Source organism: Delphinapterus leucas, chromosome 3 (assembly GCF_059928025.1).
Source record: "Delphinapterus leucas isolate spDelLeu-1000000601 "Yukka" chromosome 3, BTC_Dleu_Yukka2, whole genome shotgun sequence".
Lineage (NCBI taxonomy): Eukaryota > Metazoa > Chordata > Mammalia > Artiodactyla > Monodontidae > Delphinapterus > Delphinapterus leucas.
The window spans coordinates 100,782,954-100,809,178 of record NC_143131.1 but is presented as its reverse complement, the minus strand read 5'-3'; the positions used below and the strand labels follow the sequence as shown (position 1 = coordinate 100,809,178).

At 35.0% G+C, this 26,225-nt stretch overlaps 1 non-coding gene across 1 annotated transcript; it reads left to right on the top strand.

Moving 5' to 3' along the window:
• The first annotated feature begins 24,146 nt into the window (after positions 1 to 24,146).
• LOC115803336 (U6 spliceosomal RNA) lies at positions 24,147 to 24,253 on the top strand. Its single transcript, XR_004024016.2, has one exon. It is a non-coding gene; the product is annotated as a U6 spliceosomal RNA (small nuclear RNA).
• The last annotated feature ends 1,972 nt before the right edge of the window (positions 24,254 to 26,225 follow it).

Sequence of the window (26,225 nt, the reverse complement as noted above, 5' to 3'; positions counted from 1 at the left end):
CAAACAAACAAAAAGGACAAACAAAAATCTACAGCTAACATCATACTTAATGGTCTTTTTTAACTGTTTCAATTCAACATTATATTGGAAGGCCGTAAAAAGTAATAAAAAAGATACGATTGGAAAGGAAGACATAAACTTGCCTCTATTTAAAGATGAAACAAAAGTTTGTAGAAAATTCAAAGATCTACACAAAAGTTGTTAGAATTAAGTCATAGTTTAACATGTTTTCAGGATACAAAGTCAGTCAATTGTAATCAATCATTTTCCTAGATATCAGCACTGAACAGTTGGAATGTGAAATAAAAATACCATTTTGGAGATGACTTCTGAACTATAACACTAATAGCAAGATACATCAAAGAAATAATTGATGAGTTGGACTTCATTAAAATTAAAAACTTTTGCTCTATGAAAGACAATGTTAAGAGAATAAGACAAGCCACAGACTGGGAGAAAATACTTACAAAAGACTTATCTGCTAAAGGACTCTTCTAAACTATACAAAAAAAAAAAAACCTCTTAAAACTCAACAATAAGAAAACCAACAACCCAATTTAAAAATGTGCCAAAGACCTTAACAAACACTTTACCAAAGAAGACATGCAGATGGAAAATAAGTATATGAAAGGATGCTCCACAACATATGTCACCGGGGAAATGCAATTTAAAACAACAACAAGATACCCTTACACACCTATCAGAATGTCCAAAATACAAAATCCAGAACACTGATACCAAATGTTGGTGAGGATGTGCAGCAACAGGAAGTCTCATACATTGCTCATGAGCATGAAAAGACATTGAGGAACCTTAAATGCATATTACCAAGTAAAGAGATCAATCTGAACAGGCTACATATTGTATGATTCCAACCATATAATATTCTAGAAAAGGGATGGAAAACTATGGAGACAGTAAAAAGGTCAGTGGTTGCCAGGGGTTGAGGAGGAGGAGGGATGAATAGGATTTTGAGTGCAGTGATAATACTCGATATGATACCATAAGGTTTGTATAGAATGTACAACACCAAGAGTGAACTCTAAGGTAAGCTATGGACTTTGGGTGATTATGATGTAAATGTAGGTTCACCAGTTGCAACAAATGTACCACTCTGGTGAGGGTGTTGATAGTGGGGTAGCTTTGTGTGTATGGGGGTGGGGCACATGGGAAATCCCTGTACCTTTCTTTTAATTTTACTGTGAACCTAGAATTTCTCTGAAAGAATAAAATCTTAACAAAAATCCATTTACAAAGGCACCCATAAAAAAGTAAGTGCTTAGGTAGAAATCTTACAAAATATGTGAAGGATTTATAGACTGAAAATGTAAAATATTCCTAAGAGAAATTTTAAGGGACCTAAATAAATAGAGTAATATACCATTTTCATGAGATGGAAGACTCAAGTTGTTTAGAAGTCAATTCTGCCCAAATTGACCTGTAAATTCAATGCAATCCTAATCAAAAACAAAGCAGGCTTTTGTGGAGAAACTTAAAGACTTTTTCGAAAATTCATACAGGTCTAGAGTATCCAAAACAACTTTGAAAAAAAAGTACAAAGTTGGAGGACTAACTCTACCTTACTTCAAGACTTACTATAAAGTTACAGTAATCAAAGCACTTTAGTATTTGTGTAAAAACAGAGAAATAGATCAATGGAACAACAACAAAAAATAGTACAGAAATACGCCCACGCATGGACAACTGAATTTCCATGAAGGTGCAGACAATATCTTTTTCCATTAATAGTGTTTGACTTTTGGATATCAAAAAAATGAAAAAGGAACTTCAATTCATACAAAGCATCACATACAGAAATAATTCAAAATGGATTGTAGATTCTAGAAGAAAGGATAGGATAAAAGTTTTGTGGCCTTGGGTTAAACAAAGAATTCTTAGATATACACCAAAACCATATTCATAAGAGAGACTGATGAATAGGACTTAATAAATATTAAAAACTTCTGCTCTTTGAAGACACTATTAAGAGAATAAAAAGATAATCCCCAGTGTGGGAGACTTCAATACACCTCTTTCAGAATTGGACAGAGTAGGAAAAATAAATTGCATGTAGGAAGTGTTTAATATGAACAACAAAGGTGTGGAAAGAAAGAAAGAGGGAGAAGTCTATCTCAAATAGAAAAAGTACATTGCTTTTATGTCTATAAAAGACTTACAAAATATGTCACTGTGATTTACCACAAGAAGTTTATGAAATTTGAAATAGAAAATTGTATCTCATATTCTCTGAAAAGTGGAAAATTTAAAAGAATTTAGAAATAAACTGTGACAAAGATAAACTTTTTAGAAAAGAAATATGCTTACAAAATTATGAAATTAGAATAAAAAGTACAGACTCGGAAAATCAGAATAATCCATGACAATAGTAATAAAGCACAGTAAAATCTGTACTCAGCAAAAAATTTATGGCCATGAAAACCTTTAATTACAAAGAAGAAATAATAAATGAATAAAATACTAATTGGGGAAAATAGCAACTAAATAAACCATAAATAACTTAAATAAGAATGAAGGAAAAAATAAAATGGAAAACCATATGTACGCTTGCTTGTACATGCACACAAACAGAATGTCTAAATCCAGACTGCTTTTTTTAAAGGCCAAAAAAGACATCTAGAAGTTTAAGTTTATAAAATAGTTCATATTTAGAATAAGAAAGGAAAATTAATTGAAGATTTAAGAGAGATTACAAGAATAGGAGAATAAAACATAGAATTCTGTGGCAAATAAATAAAACTCCTGAGGAAATGGAACATTTTATGTTTAATAGAATATTTAAATATATTTATATATATATGCATATACATACATATACAATTTCCCCAAATTAGAAAATTTGACTGGTCCAATTAACAGAAAAAATTAGAGAGATGATTACAGTGATAAAGCTCTATCACTAAAAAGCACCAAAATAGAGAGAAGATTGAGGAGAGAATTGGCAGAAGCCAAGACAATTCAGCTCAACAGGAGAGATACAGATGAGGGAGGTCATATAACGGAGCATGTAAACTTCCAGCAATGGTCTGTAGTGCACTGTTTCTCTAAGGGAGTAAGTGTGGCTTAGACAAGTAGAGGACAGAAAGAGAAGATACTGAGGGCATATTCCCTAAAGAGGCAAACGAGAGTGGATTGTTTCCGATTTCTTATCTGCAGTACATTACATTTGCATATGTCCAACAGTCACCCAGATGGCATATTTAAATACATGAAGATAACATCTTATGGATCTGACAGCAGGAGAGATGAGAGCCTCCAGTTCAGGGAATTCTTCACTATTTGGCCCAGGGAATCAATTCAGGCTCCTCAAAGCAATAAATTCCACTTATTTTCCTGACTGACAGGGTCCCCTGGCCTGCAGTGTTTTTTTGTTGTTGTTTAAATATTTATTTATTTATGTTTTTGGCTGCGTCGGTTCTTAGTTGTGGTGCCCGGGCTCTTCGCTTCGTTGTGGTGCACTGGCTTCTCTCTGTTGTGGCGCGAGGGCTTAATTACCCCATGGCATGTGGGATCTTAGTTCCCCAACCAGGGATCAAACCAGTTTCCCCTGCACTGCAAGATGGATTCTTGACCACTGGACCACCAGGGAAGTCCCCAGCTGGCCTGCAGTTTAAATGTGACTGCTCGTTTGTTGAAACTGACATTTATAATGCCAGATTTCATGAAATTACTCTGTTAGGTCCTTCGATCATTTCTACAGATCAGGGTGTCACAGATCCAGCCCAGAACAACTGCAGGACATTGGAACCAAAGAGAAAGCTTCAGATAAATCAAAATTTCAAAAGTCTGTACAACAGGTAAATTATGGCTAATTCCACACAATATCACATTCAGAAGAAAATGTAGGTGGGATTTTTCAACCTGACAATTTTTTTCTTGTGTCTCAATTTCTCTATTATTCATCTTCTATTAAAAGAGGTAAAGATTTTTCTAAATCAGAAAATCTCAGGTGGTCTGGACTTAAAGATATTTGAACAGTGATTCAGTTCAATCACTAATGTGCAGCTTGACACCTGTGTATTAATTAGGATTCTTTGCTTTAAGACAACAGACAGCAAATCTGGATAGTTCTGAAATATTATGAACTGATTAGAAAAGTGTGAAGTATCTCTTAGAATAAACACTGAAAAGCTATATCTGGAGAAGTACAGACATTAGAGCAACTCTGAATACCCAGCTGGGGGAACTAATGGACAGTTTCTATTGCGTCCATCTCAAGAGAGGAATAAGCTCCCACCTTCTGCAGCTCAGATTCTGCAGAGACTCTGACTAACTTGTATCAAGTTGCTAACTTGGCCAGGAGAGGAAAGGACATTCTATCAACAGCCCCTCTTACCAGAGCCCCTCTTAGACCTTACCCAATGAAGGTAGGTTAGTTCCTCTAAGCAAAATTCATTGCTGCGCAAATATATGGGGAAATGTAGGGCGGGCAGGAAAAACAAACATTCATGCCACATTCTCTATGATTTCTTGATACAGGGCTATCTATTCTGTTTAAAAACAGTCAGCAGTGGGAACCCATGACCTCCCAAGGTAGCATATTTCATGTTTAGACAGCTCTGTTATACGTGTTTTTCTTAAATTCAACAGAATGTTCTTTATTTACAGTTTTCATCTTTCACTTTGAATTCTACCTCACAAAGCTCTTCAATCAATAATTCTCCCTCTTCCACAGCAAACATTTGAAAGCAATTTCAAACAATTTCAACAAGTTACTGATCCACATAGAAGTTCATACATCCAATGCATGTCTCTCTACCTTGTCTGGGGAATTGGGGAAACTGTAAAAAGCCTTGAATCTGTATTTCCCTGATAGTGACAAAGAAAGGAGCTAAAATGGACATGAGTTTTAGAGAATTGTTTCTAGGCTCTAGTGATCACTGCTTCCTCTACTACTTTTTTTGTTTCTATAAATCATCAATTTAATATTTCCTAGATCTTTGATGCAAGTGACAACAAGCATACTGATGATGAGCTTGTGGATTCTATCTTCCATTTAGATTATAACGTTTGTGCATCATAAAGCTTCCAAAATCTTGCCCATTCCACAGAATCTGTTACTGAGTTGTTTCCTCAGTATTCTAAGAATGGAATTTTTTTTTTTTTTTGCAGTACGCGGGCCTCTTACTGTTGTGGCCTCTCCCGTTGTGGAGCACAGGCTCCGGACACGCAGGCCCAGCGGACATGGTTCACGGGCCCAGCCGCTCCGTGGCATGTGGGATCCTCCTGGACCAGGGCACGAACCCGTGTTCCCGGCATCGGCAGGCAGACTCTCAACCACTGCGCCACCAGGGAAGCCCAAGAATGGCATTTTTTCAAGCCTAGGAAATAAGCACTTTCTTATAAGCTCTCAGCAGCAACAAAGCACAAAAGTCAAAACTGGAAGAAACCTTAGAAACTGGTTCCACATCTTTTGTAGGTGAAGTGGATAAAAAAAGTCATTTGTCTATGTTACTTACTAATTTGGAGCAAAATTTGGTTGTCAAATCATATTATTTCTTCCACCCACAATATTTCAAACTGCATTGGATGGTTACTTTTTCTTGCTTGTACCATTACTAATGCTTTTTCCTTTCTTAAATATATTTATACCTATTTACTTAAGACTCTGCTGCTAGCTTAATAATAATACTAATAGGTTATATATATATATAGCCTTTATTATGTTCTAGGCATTGTTGTTAACTGTTGACTCATAATAACTTATTAATGCTCACAACAGGAAACACAGAGTTTGCTTGCCTGTTATCACACAGCTAGTATGTGTCAGAGCCAGAATTTAAACCCAGCTGGTTTAATTTTAGATGTTAAATTCATAAATACTACAAAATTGTGCCTCTCAATGCTCAGCTGTATGTCACTCAGCTACTGCAAGTATATAATGGGCTACCATATTTTTATATATATACACATATACATATACATACATACACACTCCTTAGCTCTGGAAATGTAACACTGACTTCATAACTTCATTTTTCAAACTGACACTCCTCCTATCCCACTTTCCTGTCAGCCCTGTCCAAAAATCTCTAATGTGCATAACACCACACTCTGCAAGTCTGCTAGTAGCATCGCCACTTCTTATAATCTGACCCTTCCCTTAGTCAAGCTTATTATCTGTTACTTTCAATATACATCTTCCTTTAGTCAGGGCAGTGTTTCCACTGCTTCCCTCCCCAAGACCCACAAGCTCCCTTCTGATTCTCAACTCTGTACCCTGATACTTCAATCACATTTCTGGTGTGTTCTTGCCCTTTCTCACTGCTGGCCAAGTCCTACCCAACTCTCTAGTCCTACCTCAAGTATAAAAAATCTATGAATATTTCCTAATAAACACATCTTGCTCTCATCTAGACCAACCCACTGTTTTCATATCTCCATTTCAGTTAGCCTTTAATTATCTCTGATCCTAAAAATATGTGAGTGTACTTTCCTACTTAGATTGCAAGTTAATTGAGGGCAGGAATCATGATACACTTCTTTTCCAACACCTAACATCATACTGGACCAAAAGTAAGTGCCTAGTGAATATATGTGCATCAGTTCTTCATGTGTACTTATAAGACCTAACCCCCGAATTACCTTCAGCAGGAGAGTACACCATTCAATGAACTTTATAGTAAAATACTATTACAATTAAAAAAAAAAAAACAACTTGGGATTTTGTTTCCTAAACCTTACACCGAGGACTACAATATTTTAATTTCTAAACATTAGATTTTTTTCAGAAATTTCAATAATTGGTTGAAAAATTGTTTATCCTGGAGACTATAAATTACATAAGATACATATCAATAGGAGATGTTTTCAGTTTTAGTGTTATGATGAGGGATTATAGGGAGAGATTTTGACAACTAAACAGACAGCCAATACAAACTTCTAAAACATTTGTCTTCAAATGACTAGAAGCAAGATTACTCAAATAATATTTAAATCAATGTATGTTTTAAAGGTAAATTAGATTGTGTTTATGACAATTATATAAAGGATATCACATGAAATCTTCAAATTTAAATCCTTAAGAATTTTTCTGTTTTCTATGAAACAGAAAACATTGATTTAGCTCTAATGCATAGCTATATGTATTCCATAATGTTTTTAAAGAGGAAACATGTTCTAAATATATCCATAGTTAAATCTGACTATTTGCCCTCTGTGGCTAAATCTTTAGCACACTGTTGTCACTTGGTACTGGCATACACAACAGAAATACTAGACTTCTTTTTTTAATAGGGGTAAATAAAAATTATTTAAGCTGTAAAATTAAATTTAAGCAATGTTGACAACAAAACATCATTCTCTCATTCCATTTCTCTCACTTCCCTTAAATAAAAGTAAATTTTAATTCTGGCATTTCTAGATTGCTACATAGTCTCTCATAGTCCCTAGTACTTCTTTCCCTTGCTCTTGGCCCACCATACACATGAGCCTTCTTTGAGTTCCTTTAAGTACCTATGCATGCTGTCTTCTACATCAAGGATTTAATCACATTTCATTTATCTGTCTGACATTTTCTTACTAAATGAACGACTTTTATTCTCAGATCTGAGCTCAAATATCATTTCCTCATATAAGCTTTCCCAAACTTCTACCTTAGATAATATCTTCCAAAGGTTTCATAAGAACTTGTATTCTCCTCTCATAGCATTATTAACATTTTAGATGAAATATTTGCTTAAGCCCTATTTCTCTCACGATTCCATATTCTCCATGTTGACATATACATTGTTAGCTCACTGCTACTCTCTCTGGCATATACTAGACACATATAAAACATTGGGAGAATGAACGAATGCACTAAAGAATGAATTTTACATGGGAGGAAAAATGCCCTAAGAGAAACGTGATAGTTTTGGAGAACGAATGCTGAACAAAGACAAATATCTTCCTTGGCGAGAATCACCAGTATTTGGCTCAAGGAGGTTAATATTATTCAATCGTGGCTGTTTTGAAAGTGTCAGCTTCACTCCAGTCTAAACATATTGTGAAACTTACCTGATTGATTAAAAATATGCTGAAGAAACCTTTTTTCCTATTTCAATATATTGCTCTCATAAGGCAAACATTATTGATTGGTACTTGATAATTACATCTATCCTAAAAGTGTAATCATTCAATAATATATTTACCAATGGTATCCCACATAGAGATTTGACAGTGTGGGGATCATTTACATTTTTGAATTATTGAATAATAAGTAGAAAGTACATGATGGCAATTTATGATAAATCAATTAACTTTGTATGATTCTTAAAAAGCATAATTTTTTAAATGTGGGGAATAGATTGCACCAAATGTAATTTTTTTCATCTCTTGAAAGTAAATATACCTATGATAGCTATATTTTTGTAAACCGAATCATCCATGGAATAACATGAATTACAAATATCACTTTAGGAAATGTTTGATAAACTAAATGATTTCTTTCTTTCTCTTTTTTCTTTCTTTCATTCTTTCCTTCCTCCCTTCCTTTCTTCCTTTTTGTAAATTCCTAGGTTCCAAGAAGCACCTGATTCTATATGTACAATTTGATGTATTTCTTAGCTAAGTCATACCTAACAACTTAATATCAGATTGTGTATCTACAGACATCCATTGTGGCTTTTTAGGTGGCCACTAGGTTAGTTTTCTTAACATGTGATGCTGTTCTTTTACAACAGGGACAGCCCCCTCTGACAGTCTTACAACATTTTGAGAATCACTGATATGATCTGGTCTACCAAGACTGGAAGCATTTTCTAAAAGATGAAGCTATCCACATGAGATAGAACCTGGTTAAAAATTCAGCCTACATTATTTACTCTAGCTAGATAAATGGCACTGGTTCTCAGCAGAGAAAAAGTTGGAATGCTTAATTTACTGATGAGATCAATTTTTTTAAAAAAACTTGAATATACAGAGAATGACTAAGATCTTCTAGTAGCACAGTAGGTTAACAGGTAAATGTAAACTACAGACATCTCCCTAGCCCCACACATATGGCCAGTCTCTGAGGAAAAATCTATAGGTTGTTTGGTTTCATTTTTTAAAAAATTTGGATTTTTCAACATACATTTAACTTCTTTTTCTCCTGATGATAGCAAGTTTCAAGTAAGCTTGAAATCAAGCTTTCTCTTCAATAGTCCATGAAGAAATTAATTTTTCACCAACTCAGAGTAATTTACCTCAAATAGACCTGACTGTAAAAATAAGATTTTAATATTTTCATCCAAATTTCAAAGGAAAGCTTGTTTTTATTCCCCAGAAGAAAAGTGCTCTTTTTCAATAATGATGTTGCAAAATAATTCAAATTAAAATAATTTATCTTGGGCTCCAAGGGAAGGGGAAACAATTTACTTTCATTTATCCTGAATTGTAGTGGTGTTAAGCCAGTGTTCCCTTACTGTCACTCCTGAAGATGGATCTTCCTCCTGATTCATTTTCTGTTACAATGGCTCTCAACTCTGGCTACACTTTCGACACCTCTAGGAGCTTTTTAAAAGCACCACTATCAGAGTCCAGCCCCAGATAAATTTAGATAAAATTTCTAGCACTAGAACCTGGGCAGCTATTGTTCTTTAAACTTCCCAGGTGATTCTAATGCACAATGATGGTTGCAAACCCTTAATCCAGTGTTTCATCTGAAAGAAATTAGTCAAAGGTAAATCCTAAGAAGTTAAGGAAAAACAGTCAACCAAACTCGGAGTTTCAAGATTTAGCTCGCTTGGTTAAAGAAATCCTATTAAGATATGCTTCACCAAACAGTGCATATGAATTCCCATTGTAGCTCCAAATTTCTTATTTTCCTCAGAGACTGGAGGGTACAGTTCAAAAAATCAATTATAACTTAAGAGGAGAGTTGTTTTCCCAGGTTCAAATCATGCTTAAGTAGAACAGGGCCAGGGCTTGGAAGCAGATCTTGTTTGCCTCAATAACATTAACTCATGCCAAAGTCAGTCATAGTTAGGGTTGCCTGCGCCATGGAAATCACATTCACCAACATATTTCCATTCCGAACACTAATGGAAATGACCCAAAAGAATCAAAACGTAATATATTGAATAGAAGAAAAATTACTTTTAGAAAAGACTTAACGAATCTAAATACAAACTTCCAAAGATAATAGAATTATATTAAATCTTAAAATTTCACTGCCTCCAAGCCTAAAAATATGGGTGCAAATAGGCTAAAGACAAAATGAAACCTACCAACGAACAAACAACAAACTTCCACAAATACAACAGAGGTCATCAAAACAAGAGCTGGTAGTCAGAGAAAGAGAAGGCTTTTAAAAATATTCTACAAGGCATGACTTGGTTTAGCTCTATGTTATTCCCAAAAGCCCAATGAAAAGTATAGGAAGGAAGAGGTGATTTCACAACATCCTGAAAAAATTGTACTAAAAATCCATGGCTGGAAAGAGCATAATGAGAATACATGGAAGCAACTCAAAGAGGACCAAAAGCCTCAGGAAAAGGAAACATGGTTGACCATTATGGTTTTGGTTCTCCTGCTGGGAGAAAAGCAGAGAGAAAAAGTAGAAACATTTCAGACACGCAGAGGTAAGATCTCATGGATAAACAAGAATTTACTTAAACACAAAAAAAAGAGAAAAGACATTTCTAGGGTGGTATAAAGTAGAAGAACCTGTGAAAGTATCTTCAATCCACTCTAAACTCAACACAGGGGCCTAAACTCAAATTGTTAATCTCATCCTATTATGCTTTTAGAGGGTTAGAAAAAGACTTTGGAGGAATCCAGGATCAAATAGGGTTAAAAACTACTTAGGCAGCTGCTTTTTGATAAATGCAGAGAGTTTTAGAATTTGCACCAAATTCACAGGTGCTATTTGAAGCCTGAAGAAATTCTGGCATGGATTACGATATGTCTTCTGCAAAGTTAACTAGGGTATAAGACAGTGATAAACAAGGTACAGTTTAGTTTTTCTGATTAGGTTTATGCCTAGTCCCAGCTGATTCCAATTCCACCCCTATTTTTCAAACACCATCTCTCAAATATACACAGAACACACACAGAGGTTTGCTGCAGCTTTGAGAAAAGATAAATAGGAGTCAGATAAGGGGATAAAGTAAGCATTCATCATGAAATTATACAAACAATATCAGTGCCAATAGGAAGTGTGGGCCAAATTCTCCATGTTAAAAATGAGTCAGGTGAAAAATAACAGAAGCTCTATTTCAGAAGAAAATGAATGGATAATTTACATTAAAATTTCTAATAGAAAACATGGTTCTAATAAATCAACACCTAAGAGATAAAATAATAAAACAAGAGAAGACATGAAAAGGGAGATTGAAGAGGGAGTAGACAAATATAGGACCAATATTACGCTATTACTGAATTAGCAAATATATTAAATGCAGAAAGGAGAAGAATAGACAGGTGAAAATGTCTGACAAACAGGAAAAAATATATTCAGAATAAAGGCAAAGGATAAAACAGTGATTAAATCAAATAATGAAAACACTATGGGTACGGAAGGCAAAGATGATCAACCCAAGGATAACTGGTTTCCCTGTAGGAGCAAATTCATTAATAAAATGTACATGTTTTCAGAGAGAGAGGAAAACTTTCCTGAAATACAGGAAGCATTGGAAATTAAGATGAAAGCACATAACATTTTCTAGGAGAAAAATTCGATATAAAACTATCAATAATGAAATATATCTTGATTAAGTAATTGAAATTCAAGGATGAAGAAATTTTGCAAAGTCATTTACAATTGGAAAAAGATCAGGGTATCTTCAGACTTCTCTACTAATTCAAATGCAGAATACATTAGAGCAATAACTGAAATTTTGAAGAAAATTTGACCCAACAGTATTGTACCAACCACATCGACATTCATAATAAAAGCTATAGCCTGCATCCTCAAACACAAAAAAAATCACCAAGAAAATATAGCACTAGTGAGACCTTCTTGGAGAAAACAAACATAAACTTCTGAAATTGAATTTTACTAATTAAGATATTAAAAAACACACTGAATTTACATAAAATGTAAGATGGAGCAACTGGAAAAATAGGATTACAAGAGGTTGTTAGTTCCCAACCTCGTGAGTTTCCTGGGTGAAATCTGAAACTAGCTTCCATACATGGAGGGCAAAGAGACACCAAATAAAAGAGGCAGACCACTTTGAATTTGTACGTGGCCGCTTTAATAAGCAAGGGAATTTCCATATGTGGTTTGTCTTGGGCAGTCGTAAAACAAGTAGATCTCCGCATCTGCCCGCCAGAATGTTAAAAGTTTATGTCGAGGCCTTAACTGGGTTTAGTCATGTTTACTGTCCAGATGGTCTCAACAATACATTGCTCTCTGAGACCTGCGACCTTGAAAATGGCTCCCACTGTGGACATGGTGAGTAGAATGTAAATTCCAAGGACCGGGGAGGGAGAGAGGAGCCACTGATTGCCCAGGTAAATAGCAGTCATGTTCTCTCGATGACTTCCCCCAACAGAGGTAAATGTTTGAAAATAAACCATATAAAAATACTTGAAAAGAAAACATTAAGGGAAAAAAAAAAGGAAAGATGGTATGGTACCTAGAATAATGACTCTCCCCTCCAAAGATGTAGGAACCTGTCAATGTGTCATATTACATGACAAAAGGTAGAACGGGGGATTTACAGATGTGATCAAATTAAGGATCTTGAGATGGGGAGATTTTCCTGGATTATCCAGGTAGGTTCAGTGTAGTCACAAGGGTCTTATAAGAGGAAGGTAATGACAAAGAAGGAGATGGAATGATGGAAGCAAATTTGGAGTGATACAATTTCTGCATGGAAGGAATGTGGACAGCCTCTAGAACCTGAAAAAGGCAAGGAAATGGAATCTCTCCTAGATCCCAGGAGGAACCAGCCCTGCTGACATCTTGACTTTAGCTCAGTGAGACTGACTTTGGATTTCTAGAATCCAGAGTTATAAGAAAAATGTGCAGTGTTTTAAACTGCTAAGTTTGTGGTAATTTATTAAAGCAGCAATAGGAAACTAATACAGATAGAAAGAGTTTAGGTGCATTCATTTTTTAAACTTTCCTTAAGGAAAACCAATAGGCATTAAATATATAAATAAATCAAGAAGTAATGCTTTAAATCTATTTCATCACATTATAAGAGGAAACTACCAAAAATTAAAGAAAACACTAACCAATACAGTGGTCAAGTGGTAGCTGGCATTGAAAAACAAAGGATCTTAACTGAGAATATTATGTATACTACTAAATGTCTTTGATATAATAGCTAATTTTAAAAAACCCATTATAAACTTTCTAAATTAGCTGAGGGAAAACAGGCACACACAGACACGTATATGCGTGCAAGTGCTCACACACACAAACACACAAATCAAAACTATAAACAAACAGATATGAGGAAGATAAAACAAAAATAACAAAATATTGAAAACAGAAGCTTTAAAAATGGAGCAGACAACATAACAGAATCACAAACTAATATATATGTCACATCAATAAATATAAATTAATTCAATGGTAAAAGAAAAAAATTCATGTATTATATCAAAAACATCTTTATACGTTGTTTGAAAGAAACATGTTAAAGCACTATGATTGAGACAGCCTAAATGTAAAAGAATAAATGAAGACATAATAGACAAATGTTAATATGAGGGGAGGAAAATATCATCTCAATAAGGACAGAAAGTACACCTGGAAAAATGTAACACTCTTTAATGATTACTTAGGGAAAAAAAACTTAGCAAAAAAAAAAAGAGAGAGAGAGAGAGAAGAGAAGAGAACTTTCTCAGTCTGATAAGTATCTATAAAAACCCCAGAGAAAACATCAAACTTAATGGTAAAATACCTAATAATTTCCCTCTGAGATCTGGAAGAAGACAGATATACTTCCCAGCACCACTGCTGTTCAACATTGTCCATAAGGACAAAACTTTTGAAATAACTGAAGAAATAAAAGTTATAAGTGTGGGGAAGGAAGAAATAAAACTTTCATTATTCATGGATGATCTGATTGCATATATAAAAAATATGAAATAATCAATATAAAAATTATGAAAATCAGTAAGTGAATCTAGCAAAATCATTGAATTTATTAACATAAAATGATGTATTTCTATATTGAAAAAAACAAATAAATAAAATTAACAAACAAAATATGCCATTTATACTAGCAGCTTAATACATCACATGTGGAGGAGTATATATCTAAGGAAACACCTTCAAGGCTCCTATAGAGAATACTACACAATATGATGAAAGAAATTAAAAGACAAATAAATGGAGGGATCATTATGTTTTGAAATGAATATTGCATATCAAAAATGTCAATTTTCCTCAAACTGATCTATATAGTGAATGAAATTGCCCAAAAGTCCCAGGAGTCTTTTTTGGGAATATGGGAAAATTGATTCTAAAATTTATGTAGAAATAAGAAAAGTTAAGAATAGCCAAGGCAAGATAACAACAGAAGCTAAGGACTTAACATTACCATATATCAGGACCAGAGCTGTTGTGATTAAGACAGTTTGTTATTGGTATGTGCACATAAAATAGATCAAAAGAGCAGAATAGACAGGCTAGAAACAGAACTACAGAGTCAATAGATTCAAGATAAAGGTGGCAGGGAAATACAGTAGAAAAAGTGTTGTTAATTCCAATAAAGAATGAAAAAAAAATTTTTTAACATCTTTATTGGAGTATAATTGCTTTACAATATTGTGTTAGTTTCTGCTGTATAACAAAGTGAATCAGTTATATGCATACATATATCCCCATATCCCCTCCCTCTTGTGCTTCCCTTCCACCCTCCCTATTCCACCCTCTAGGTGGTGACAAAGCACCGAGGTGATCTCCCTGTGCTATGCAGCTGCTTCCCATTAGCTAGTTATTTTATATTTGGTAGTGTATATATGTCAATTCTACTCTTTCACTTTGTCCCAGTCTACCCTTCCCCCACACCATGTCCTCAAGTCCATTCACTACTCGCTGTGTATTTATTCCTGTCCTGTCCATAAGTTCATCAGAACAATTTTTTTTTAGATTCCATATTATGTATTAACATACGTATGTATTTTTCTCTTTTTGACTTACCTCACTCTGTATGACATACTCTAGGTCCATCCACCTCACTACTAATAACTCAATTTCATTTTTTTTATGGCTGAGTAATATTCCATTGTATATATGTGCCACATCTTCTTTATCCATTCATCTGTTGATGGACACTTAGGTTGCTTCCATGTCCTGGCTGTTGTAAATAGTGCTGCAATGAACACTGGGGTACATGACTCTTTTTGAATTACAGTTTTCTCAGTGTATATGCCCAGTAGTGGGATTGCTGGGTCATATGGTAGTTCTATCTTTAGTTTTTTAAGGAACCTCCACATTGTTCTCCACAGTGGCTGTATCAATTTACATTCCCATCAATAGTGCAAGAATTCGCCTGTGAAGCCATCTGGTCCTGGGCTTTTTTTTGTTGGAAGATTTTTAATCACAGTTTCAATGTCAGTGCTTGTGATTGGTTTGTTCATATTTTTATTTCTTCCTGGTTCAGTCTTGGAAGTTTGTACTTTTCTAAGAATTTGTCCATTTCTTCCAGGTTGTCCATTTTGTTGGCATATAGTTGCTTGTAGTAGTCTCACGTGAGCCTTTGTATTTCTGTATAACATAACAGTTGTTACTTCTCATTTTTCATTTCTAATTCAGTTGATTTGAGTCTTTTCCCTTTTTTTCCTGTTGAGTCTGGCTAATGGTTTATGAATTTTGTTTACCTTCTCAAAGAAACATCTTTTAGCTTTATTTATCTTTGCTATTGTTTCCTTCATTTCTTTTTTGTTTATTTCTGATCTGAACTTTATGATTTCTTTCCTTCTGCTAACTTTTGGTTTTTTATGTTCTTATTTCTCTAATTGCATTAGGCAGAAGGTTGTGTTGTTTGAGATTTTTCTTGTTTCTTGAGGTAGGATTGTATTGCTATAAACTTCCCTTTTAGAACTGCTTCTGCTGCATCCCATAGGTTTTGGGTCATTGTGTTTTCACTGTCATTTGTTTCTACATATTTTTTGAAATCCTTTTTGATTTCTTGAGTGATCTCTTGGTTATTTAGTAGCATATTGTTTAGCCTCCATGTGTTTGTATTTTTTACAGTTTTTCTACTGTAATTGATATCTAGTCTCATAGTTTTGTGGTTGGAAAATATACTTGATATGATTTCAATTTTCTTAAATTTACCAAGGCTTGATTTCTGACCCAAGATATGATCTATCCTGGAGAATGTTCCATGAGCACTTGAGAAGAGAGTGTATTCTGTTGTTTTTAGATGGAATGTCCTATAAATATCAATTAAGTCAATCTGATCTATGTGTCTTTTAAAGCTTGTGTTTCCTTATTTATTTTCATTTTGGATGATCTGTCCATTGGTGAAAGTGGGGTGTTAAAGTCCTCTACTATGATTGTGTTACTGTTGATTTCCCCTTTTATGGCTGTTAGTATTTGCCTTATGCATTGAGGTGCTCCTATGTTGGGTGCATAAATATTTACAATTGTTATATCTTCTTCTTGGGTTGATCCCTTGATCATTATGTAGTGTCCTTCTTTGTGTCTTGTAATAGTCTTTGTTTTAAAGTCTATTTTGTCTGATATGAGACTTACTACTCCAGCTTTCTTTTGATTTCCATTTGCATGGAATATCTTTTTCCATCCCCTCACTTTCAGTCTGCATGTGTCCCTAGGTCTGAAGTGGGTCTCTTGTAGACAGCATATATATGGGTCTTGTTTTTGTATCCATTTAGCCAGTCTGTGTCTTTTGGTGGAAGCATTTAATCCATTCACATTTAAGGTCATTATTGATATGTATGGTCCTATTACCATTTTCATATATGTTTTGGGTTTGTTATTGTGAGTCTTTTCCTTCTCTTGTGTTTCTTGCCTAGAGAAGTTCCTTTAGCATTTGTTGTAAAGCTGGTGGTGGTGAACTTTCTTAACTTTTGCTTGTCTGTAAGGTTTTAATTTCTCTGTCAAATCTGAATGAGATCCTTACTGGGTAATCTTGGTTGCAGGTTTTTCCCTTTTATCACTTTAAATATGCCCTACCACTCCCTTCTGAAGTATTGTTCTTGATACATAATTAGCGTAACACTTAGCATAGAACCTTTAGTTTTAATGTCTTTTTCTAATTTCTTCTGTAAAGATGGTTTACCAAAATTATACCTGTCTAGTTACACTACTTGCTAATGCTTACCTCTATTTGTTTCTATTTATGTTCCCTAGGGACATGAACCATGTCTTATTAGTCTTTTTTATTCTTTACCAGTACCCAGAAGAGTGTTCTTGTAGTATATAAATAACATCTTTTATGCAAGAATTAATGAAGTTGCACTAATATTCAAGAAACAAAATCTCTGCAGAGATTAGCATTTGATCCAGTCAGTGCCTTTTACTTGATCTTTGCTTATCTCAATAGGTGGCCCTGTCTCTCTGCTCAGTGCTTTTTGCTAAATAGCCTTGTACAGGTAGGACATGCCTGCTCAAAGCTGTAATTACAGTACTGAACACAGTTCACTAACTCTCTCTGATGAGGTAAAATCAACTTGGTACACAAATGTGGCTACCAAGATTATAGGCCAAGTTCTGATCTCTGAGCTTAAGATGTGATATCTAAGATATGTTGTGAACCCATGAATTTTTACAGTGGTTTGGCCTAGGTTCAAATATAAGAAGTCACTAATAGTTTAAAAGGGCTTACTAGCATATGAAAAATCATTCCCAGTGTCAAATTAAGATGACAGAGTAGGAGGACATAAAACTCACCTCCTCCCAGGAACACATCAAAAATTTATCTACATGTGGAACAATTCTCATTGAAAACTAAGTGGTGTCTGGCAGAAAGATTCCTGCGCAACCTAGGCTATAAGAAAGATCCACATGGAATTGGATCAGAAGGGAAGAAAACCAATCAGGTCACAATCTGTGCCCCTGGGATGGGACTCAGAAGAAAAAGGAGATTACATGGGCAGAGAACCTTCCTGGGGAGTGAATGGTTCAAGCCACATATTGCGTGCAACAGCCCTGGGGTCTGACAAGGGGAAGACGATACCCCTTGGCTGACTGGAGGGCTGGTGGACTAACAGGAGTACTGTGAGAAGCCTAGATTCCATTTGTGAGGAGTGCGTGAAGGCTTTCTTGCTCCTGAAACAGGGTGGAGAGTGTGGATTGAAACCCTGTGAGTGAATGACTGATTTCCTGTGATGGACCCAGTGTGTACCCCAGCCTGGGCTGACAAACACTCCAGCCCTGCTGGCCTTGTGTTGCAGCCCCACAGTGAGATGAATGCTATGACAACTGAGGAGAAAGCTCAGCCATGAGACGCAGAGGCAGCTCAAACTGTAAGCAGTTCTGAGCAGGGAGGGGACAGTCACTACTGTCCAATTGCACAGGAGGCATACCAGAGGCAGTGTGGATCTCTGATGGCATCCCAACCAGTACAGCCTGCACCCCAACCCTCACCAAATACCCAGTAGTGAAACTGAGCAGGACCCTGTTGGGTTCCTGGGCATGGAAGCCTTTTTGTGTCCCCCGTTTCTTCTTTGTAGGAGAGAGACTTCAGCCTCCATGACCTTCCCTGAATTCCAAAGGGCAGGTTCAAACAGTTGCTAATCAGGGAAGGGAGGGGATGCAGAGACAAGGTAGCAGCAGCCAAGAAACAACAGTGCAGCCTTGGGACAGAATCATGGTTCTACCTCACTGGATACACATACTAATATGTTTGAGCTTTTCTACAGAACTAAAAACCCCAACAAATGGAAGATGTTAACTACTTAATGAAGCATTCTTCATTCCAGAGAGAAGGTCACAGTTTGATAACATCAAGAACCACAGAGGCTGATTGGGAGTTGCCTGAGGCCAAATTAAAGGAATGCAGACCCTGCACACACACTGATCCTTATCAGCAACCCCGCCCTTGAACCATTGCCATATAACTCCTCACCAAATCCCCCTGGGTGCGGACAGTTTTTGAGGGCACAAGCCCTCTGTGTCCCCATTTGCCTGGCAAAGCAATAAAGCTACTCTTTTCTACTTCACCCAAAGCTCTAAGATTCAATTCAGCATCAGTGCACAGAGACTGAGTTTTCACATAAATACCAACCCCTCTTGCTCCAGCACTGCTTCCTTCTGGGATGAGGGTGCCAGTGCTGGGAGAGAAGAGCACACACTAAAAGGGAACTGAGCTAGCTTGGACCCAACCCTCAGCAACTTGAGACCCGACCCTACCCCTGATAGTGTTGTGAAGGCCACTGAGCAGAGGGAAAGTGCCACTTCACACCTGAGTCTGGCAGTATGCCTCCATATCCAGCCCCACCTCCTACCAAGGTGATAGCTGCCAGCACACCATGAGGAAAGACGTGACTTGTGTTCTCATCAAATCCAGCTCTCCCACCAAAGCCACTGGACACATGTAAACTATGTAGGGATGCTCCAACATAAAGACACCCTTCAAGACCACCATAGATAACTGTTTCACTTAATTTCAGAGACAGAGAAAGATAAGAAAAATGAGGAGAAGAATTTGTCTCAATTGAAAGTGCAAGAGAAAACCCCTGGAAAAGCAAATAATGAAACAGAAATAAACAGTTTACCAGTAAAGAATTCAAAGCATTAGTAGTAAGAATGCTAACTGAATTAGGGAAAAGAGTGGATGAGCACAGTGTGAAGTTTAACAAGGAACTAAAAAATATAAAAAGAACTAGTTATAACTGAAGAATAACTGAAATGAAAGACACACTACAAGGAATGAAAAGCAGACTAGGTGAAACAGAAGAATGCATAAGTGATCTGGAAGATAGAATAATGGAAATCATCTAGTCAGAACAGCAAAAAGAAAGACAAATTTAAAAAATTAGAACAGTTTAAGGGATCTTTGGGATAACATTGAGTACACAAACAGTCACATTTTATGGGTCCCAGAAGGAAAAGAGAAAGTGAAGGGGATCAAAAAATGTATTTGATGAAATTATGGCTGGAACTTCATAAGACTGAAGAAGGAAACAGATATCTAGACAAAAAGCACAGAATGTCCCCAAAAAGATGAGCCCAAATAGACCCACATCAAGACCTACAATTAAAATGGAAAAGTTAAAGATAAAGAAAGAATTCTAAAGGCAGCAAGAGAAAAACAGAGGCATATGCAAGCAACACCCCATGAGGCTAACAGCTGATTTTGCTGCAGAAAGTTTGAAGACCAGAAGGGAGTGGCATGATATATTCAAAGTGCTAAAAGGGAGAAACCTGCAACCTAGGATACTCTACCTAGCAAGAGTATAATTTAGAATAGAAGGAGAGTTAAAAGCTTTTCAGACAAACAAAAATGAAAAAGTTCATCAATACTAAACTGACCTGAAAAGAAATGTTAAAAGGTCTTCTCAAGGTGGAAAAGAAAAGCTTATAACAAGAAATAAGAAAGAAGCAAGAACAAGAAGTAACTAGGAAAGGGAAAAAATGCCACTAGTAAAGGCAAATATATAATAAAGAATGAGGATCAATGACTTAGTACAAAAATTAAAAGACAAAAACTGTAAAATCAAGTATAACTACATAATGAGTAAAGGAATAAACATGAAGATGTAAAGTCTGACATCAAAAGCACAAAATGTGGGAGCAGGGAGTAAAAAATGTAGATCTTTTAGAAAGTGTCTGAACTTGAAGGAGTACCAGTTTGAAACAAATAGATATAGTTATAGGTCAACATGTACAAACCCCATGGTAACCACAAATCAAAAACCTACAATAGATACAGAAAAACAAGGCTGAAATGAATACAAACATACCACTAAAGAAAAGCATCAAACCACAAGGGAGGAAACTAAAAGAAGAAAAGAACAGTGAAGAACTACAAAAACAACAGAAAACAAGAAATAAAATAGCAATAAGTACATAACTATGAATCATTACTTTAAATGTCAATGGACTAAATGCTCTAATCAAAAGAAACAGGGTGGCTGATTGGGTAAAAAAGAAGACTCATCTATATGGTGCCTATGAGATACTCACTTCAGAACTAAAGACACACACAGACAAAAGTGAGAAGCTAGAAAAAGATATTTCTCATACAAATGGCAATGACAAGTGGGGGTAGCAATACTCACATGATACAGAATAGACTTTAAAAACAAAGTTTATAACAAGAGACAAAGAAGGACATTATATAATGATAAAGTGATCAATACAAGAAGAAGATATTATACTCATCAATATATATACACCCAATACAGGAGCACCTAAATATATAAAGCAAATAATAAAGACATAAAGAGATAAGTTGACAATAATAAATAGTAGCAGGGTACTTCAACACCCCACTTACATCAATGTCTTACATCAAAGACAGAAAGCCAATAAGTCAACAGTGGTCTTAAATGATACAATAGACTAGTCAGGTTAATAGATATCTAAAGGACACTCCATCTAAAGACAGAAGAGTACACTTCCTTTTCAAACTCACGTGGAACATTCTCCAGGAGTGATCACATGCAAGGCCATGAAAGGTCTCAACAAGTTTAAAAGGATAGAAATTATATCAAGCATTATTTCTGATCACAACAATAGAAATCTTTTACACAAAGAAAAATAGTAAAAGCACAAACACATGGAGGCTAAAAAACATGCTACTGGAAAAAATTTGAGTCAAAGAGGAAATCAGAAAATACCTCAAGACAAACGAAAATAGGAACAGAACTGTCCAAAATCTGTGGGATGCACAAAAGCAGTTATAAGAGGGAAGTTTATAATGATACAGCCTACATCAAGAAACAAGGAAACTCTCAAATAAAAATCCTGGCCTATTAGTATATAAAGGAACTTGAAAAAGAACAAACAAGCCCAAAAGTCAGCAGAAGGAATGAAATAATAATGATCAGAGAAGAAATAAATAAAATAGAGACCAAAAAAAAAAAAGAAAAGATAAATGAAACCAAGAGCTGGTTCTTTGAAAAGAAAAAACAAATTGATAAACATTTGGACAAGTTCACCAAGAAAAAATAGAGAGGGCTCAAATAAACAATATAAGAAATGAAAGAGGACAAATAAGATACCACAGGGATAAAAAAAATCATAAACAAATTGGACAACATATAAGAAATGGACAAATTTCTAGAAATATCCAACTTCCCAAGACTGAATCAAGAAGAAATAGCCAATCTGAACAGACCTACCCCTAGTAATGAAATTGAATTTGTAATTAAAAAAACTCCCAGCAAACAAAAGCACAGAACTGGATAGCTTCACTAGGGAATTCTACCAAACGCATAAAGAAGAGCATACCTATCCGTCTCAAAACCTTCCAAAAAATTGAAGAGAGTCGAACACTCCCAAATTCATTCTATGAGGTCAACATTACCCTGATACCAAAACCAGACAAAGACATTAGGAAAAAAGAAAATTACAGGCCAATATCTCAATAATGAATATAGATGCAAAAATTCTCAAAAAAATATTAGCAAATCTAATTCAAAACTATAAAAAAAGGATCATGCACCATGATCAAGTGGGATTTATTCCAGGGACACAAGGTTGGTTCAATATTTGCAAATCAATCAATGTGATACACCACGTTAACAAAAGGAAGGATAGAAATCGCATAATCAACTCAATAGACACAGAAAAAGCATTTGCCAAAATTCAACACCCATTTATGATAAAAGGTCTCATCAAAGTTGGTATAGAGGGAACACATCTCAACACAATAAAGGCCGTTTATGAAAAACCCACAGCTAACATCATACTTAGTGCTGAAAAGCTGAAAGCATTTCCTCTAAAATCAGGAGCAAGACAAGTATGTCCACCCTCACCACTTCTATTTAACATAGTATTGGAAGGCTTAGCACAGCAATCAGACAAGAAAAAGAAATGAAAGGCATCCAAATTGGAAGAGAGGAAGTAAAATTGTCACTATTTGCAGATGACATGAAACTTTATATTGAAAACTCTGAAGTCACCAAAAAAGTTATTAAAACTAATAAATACATTCAGTAAAGTTGCAAGATACAAGATTAATATACAGAAATCTGATGCTTTTCTGTACACTAATAATGAACTGCCAGAAAGAAAAATTAAGGAAACAATCCCATTTACAATCACATCAAAAGAATAAAATACCTAGGAAAAAACATAACCAAGGAGGTGAAAGACCTATACCCTGAAAATTATAAAACTTTGATGACGAAATCTGAAAATGATATGAAGAAATGGAAAGATATCTCATGTTCTCAAACTGGAAGAATTGATATTGTTAAAATGTCCATACTACCCAAGCAATCTATAGATTTAATGCAATCCCTATTAAAATACCCAAGGCATTTTCCACAGAAGTAGAAAAAAATAATCTGAAAAGTTATATGAAACCACTAAAGACCCTGAATTACTAAAGCAATATTGAGAAAAAGGAACAAAGCTGGAGGTATCATGCTCCCTTACTTCAGATTATACTACAAAGCAATAGTAACCAAAACAGCATGGTACTAGCACAAAAACAGACATATAGCTCAATGGAACAGAATAGAGAACACAGGAAAATACCCACACACTTATTCCCAATTAATCTATGACAAAGGAGGTAAGAATATACAATGGAGGAAAGACAATAAGTGGTTCTGGGAAAACTGGGCAGCTACATGTAAAAGAATGAGATTAGAACATTTCCTCACACCATATACAAAAGTAAACTCGAGATGGAGTCAAGACCTAAATGTAAGACCTTAAAACATAAAACTCCTATAAGAGAATGTAGGCAGGATACTCTTTGACATAAATCGTAGCAATATTTTTCTGGATCTGTCTCCTAAGGCAAAAGAAATAAAAGCAAAAATAAACAAATGGGACCTAATTAAACTTAAAAGTTTTTGCATAGCAAAGGAAACCACTGACAACACAAAAAAGACAACCTACTGAATGGGAGAATATATTTGCAAATGATATGACTGATAATTGGTTAATATCCAAAACATATAAACAGCTATTATGACTCAATTAAAAAAATAAAAGGGCAGAAGGCCTGAATAGATATTATTACAAAGAAGATATACAGATGGGCAACAGGCACATGAAAAAATGCTCAACATCACTAATCATGAGAGAAATGCAAATCAAAATCACAATGAGAGTGCTCACTTTGGCAGCACATATACTATAATTGAAACAATACAGAGAAGATTAGCATGGCCCCTGCCCAAGGATGACATGCAAATTCGTGAAGCAAAAACCACAATGAGATATCACCTCATACCCATCAAAATGGCTGCTATCAAAATATCTACAAATAACAAATGTTGGCCGGGATGTGGAGAAAAGGGAACCCTAGTACACTGTTAGTGGTATTGTACATTGGTGCACACACTATGGAAAACATTATGGAGTTTCCTCAGATAACTAAACATAGAACTGCCATATGATCTAGCAATTCCACTGCTGGGTATATATCCGAAAAAAATGAAAACACTAATATGAAAAGATATATGCACCCCAATGTTCATAGCAGCATTATTTATAATAGGCAAGATATTAAAGTGACCCAAGTGTCCATCAACAGATACATAAAGAAGACATTATATATATATACACATATATATTTATACATATAATAGAATACTACTCAGTCATAAAAAGGAATGAAATTCTGCCATTTGCAACAACATGGATGAACCTAGAGAGTATTATGCTTAGTGAAATACATCAGATAGAAAAAGATAAATGCTCTATGTTATCACTTATATGTGGAATCTAAAAAATAAAACAAACAACTGTATGTAACAAAACAGACACATATTTAGAGAACAAACTAGTGGTTACTAGTGGAGTGAAGGAAGGGGGAGAGGAGAAGATGGGGTATGGGATTTAGAGACACAAACTACAATGTATAAAATCAGTAAGCAACAAAACCATATTGTACAGCACAGGACAATATAGATTTTTTTTGTAATAACTTTAAATGGAGTATAAGCTACAAAAATACTGAATCACTAGGTTGTACACTTGAAACTAATATAATATTGTAAATACACTATACTTTAATAAAAACGATAAAAATCCTAACTTTCTATGCCATACTACTGAACTGTCTTCATTTCCCTCTGAAATTTTTTGGCACGATTTACAAATTAAAACATTATATAAAATAAAACTATAAGCATCGTAAGAAAAAAAAAAGTATTCCCTTGCTTTCAGTCATAACGATGATATCCAACTTATTAGGTAGACAAAAGTTGGGAAGCACTCATCAATAGTATGACTTGAAAAGTCTAAAGTAAAGTTCTGAGGATTAAAGTAGAATGTTGTGAAGTAATAATATTAAATCAATTAATCTCTAAATATAACATTTTTTAATATGGTGAAGATATCATACCTAGGTTGGAAAACCTAAGGACGAGGCTGGCCGGTTCCCTGTCATTTTATCCTCACCCTCTACCTTAATGGCAGAGTTAACTTTCGTCTATTAAATCAAAGAGAAGATCAGCACACAGCTATACTTAGGAGCTTGCATGATGTATTACTGATATGCCCAGTGTTTTAAACAAGAGTGTCAATAATTCTTCATTATACTTTTTATGAAAGATTGTATTTTCTATAAGTACAAGGTTTTTTTTTCTTTTTTCTGGTCATTTCTTCTTCTCTGTGATTCTCTATACTTTCTTAATATCTAGTTTGTACAAATTTTGCCCCAAGAAGCATTTTCATAGGCTTGGTTTCTTTCATGTATTCCCTAATTCCTGTATCAATTTTTCTGAGTTCTTATAACAAATTTTACAATACATTGCCCAACATCAGTATTCAGTTAGTATACATGTATATAATATCATTATTTGCCTGGATATTCTGAAGTTCAAACCTCTAAAAACACACTTGTATTTATCCTGGGTATTCAAAAGTGCTTAACTGAACGAAATACTTTCTAAAGTAAGATTTACCTTTTGAGATGTATGCATGTAACCATTAGAAGCTAGACAAAAACATGACCATTCAGCACTCACTTACTCATATCTCCCCAAACAATTTGAATGAGACATTTGGTTGAATGTATTTTAATCATTTAAAAATTCTGGCTTTCAAGAGAAATAAAACAAAACACAACCAGTGTTTCTACCTGTTGTTATACTGCCTCTCCTTCTTTTTCTAAGCTACTTTAAGTCATGAAGCTCTGCATTATGCCCTATATAGCTAAGTTAAAGCAGGCATAGATAGCTTG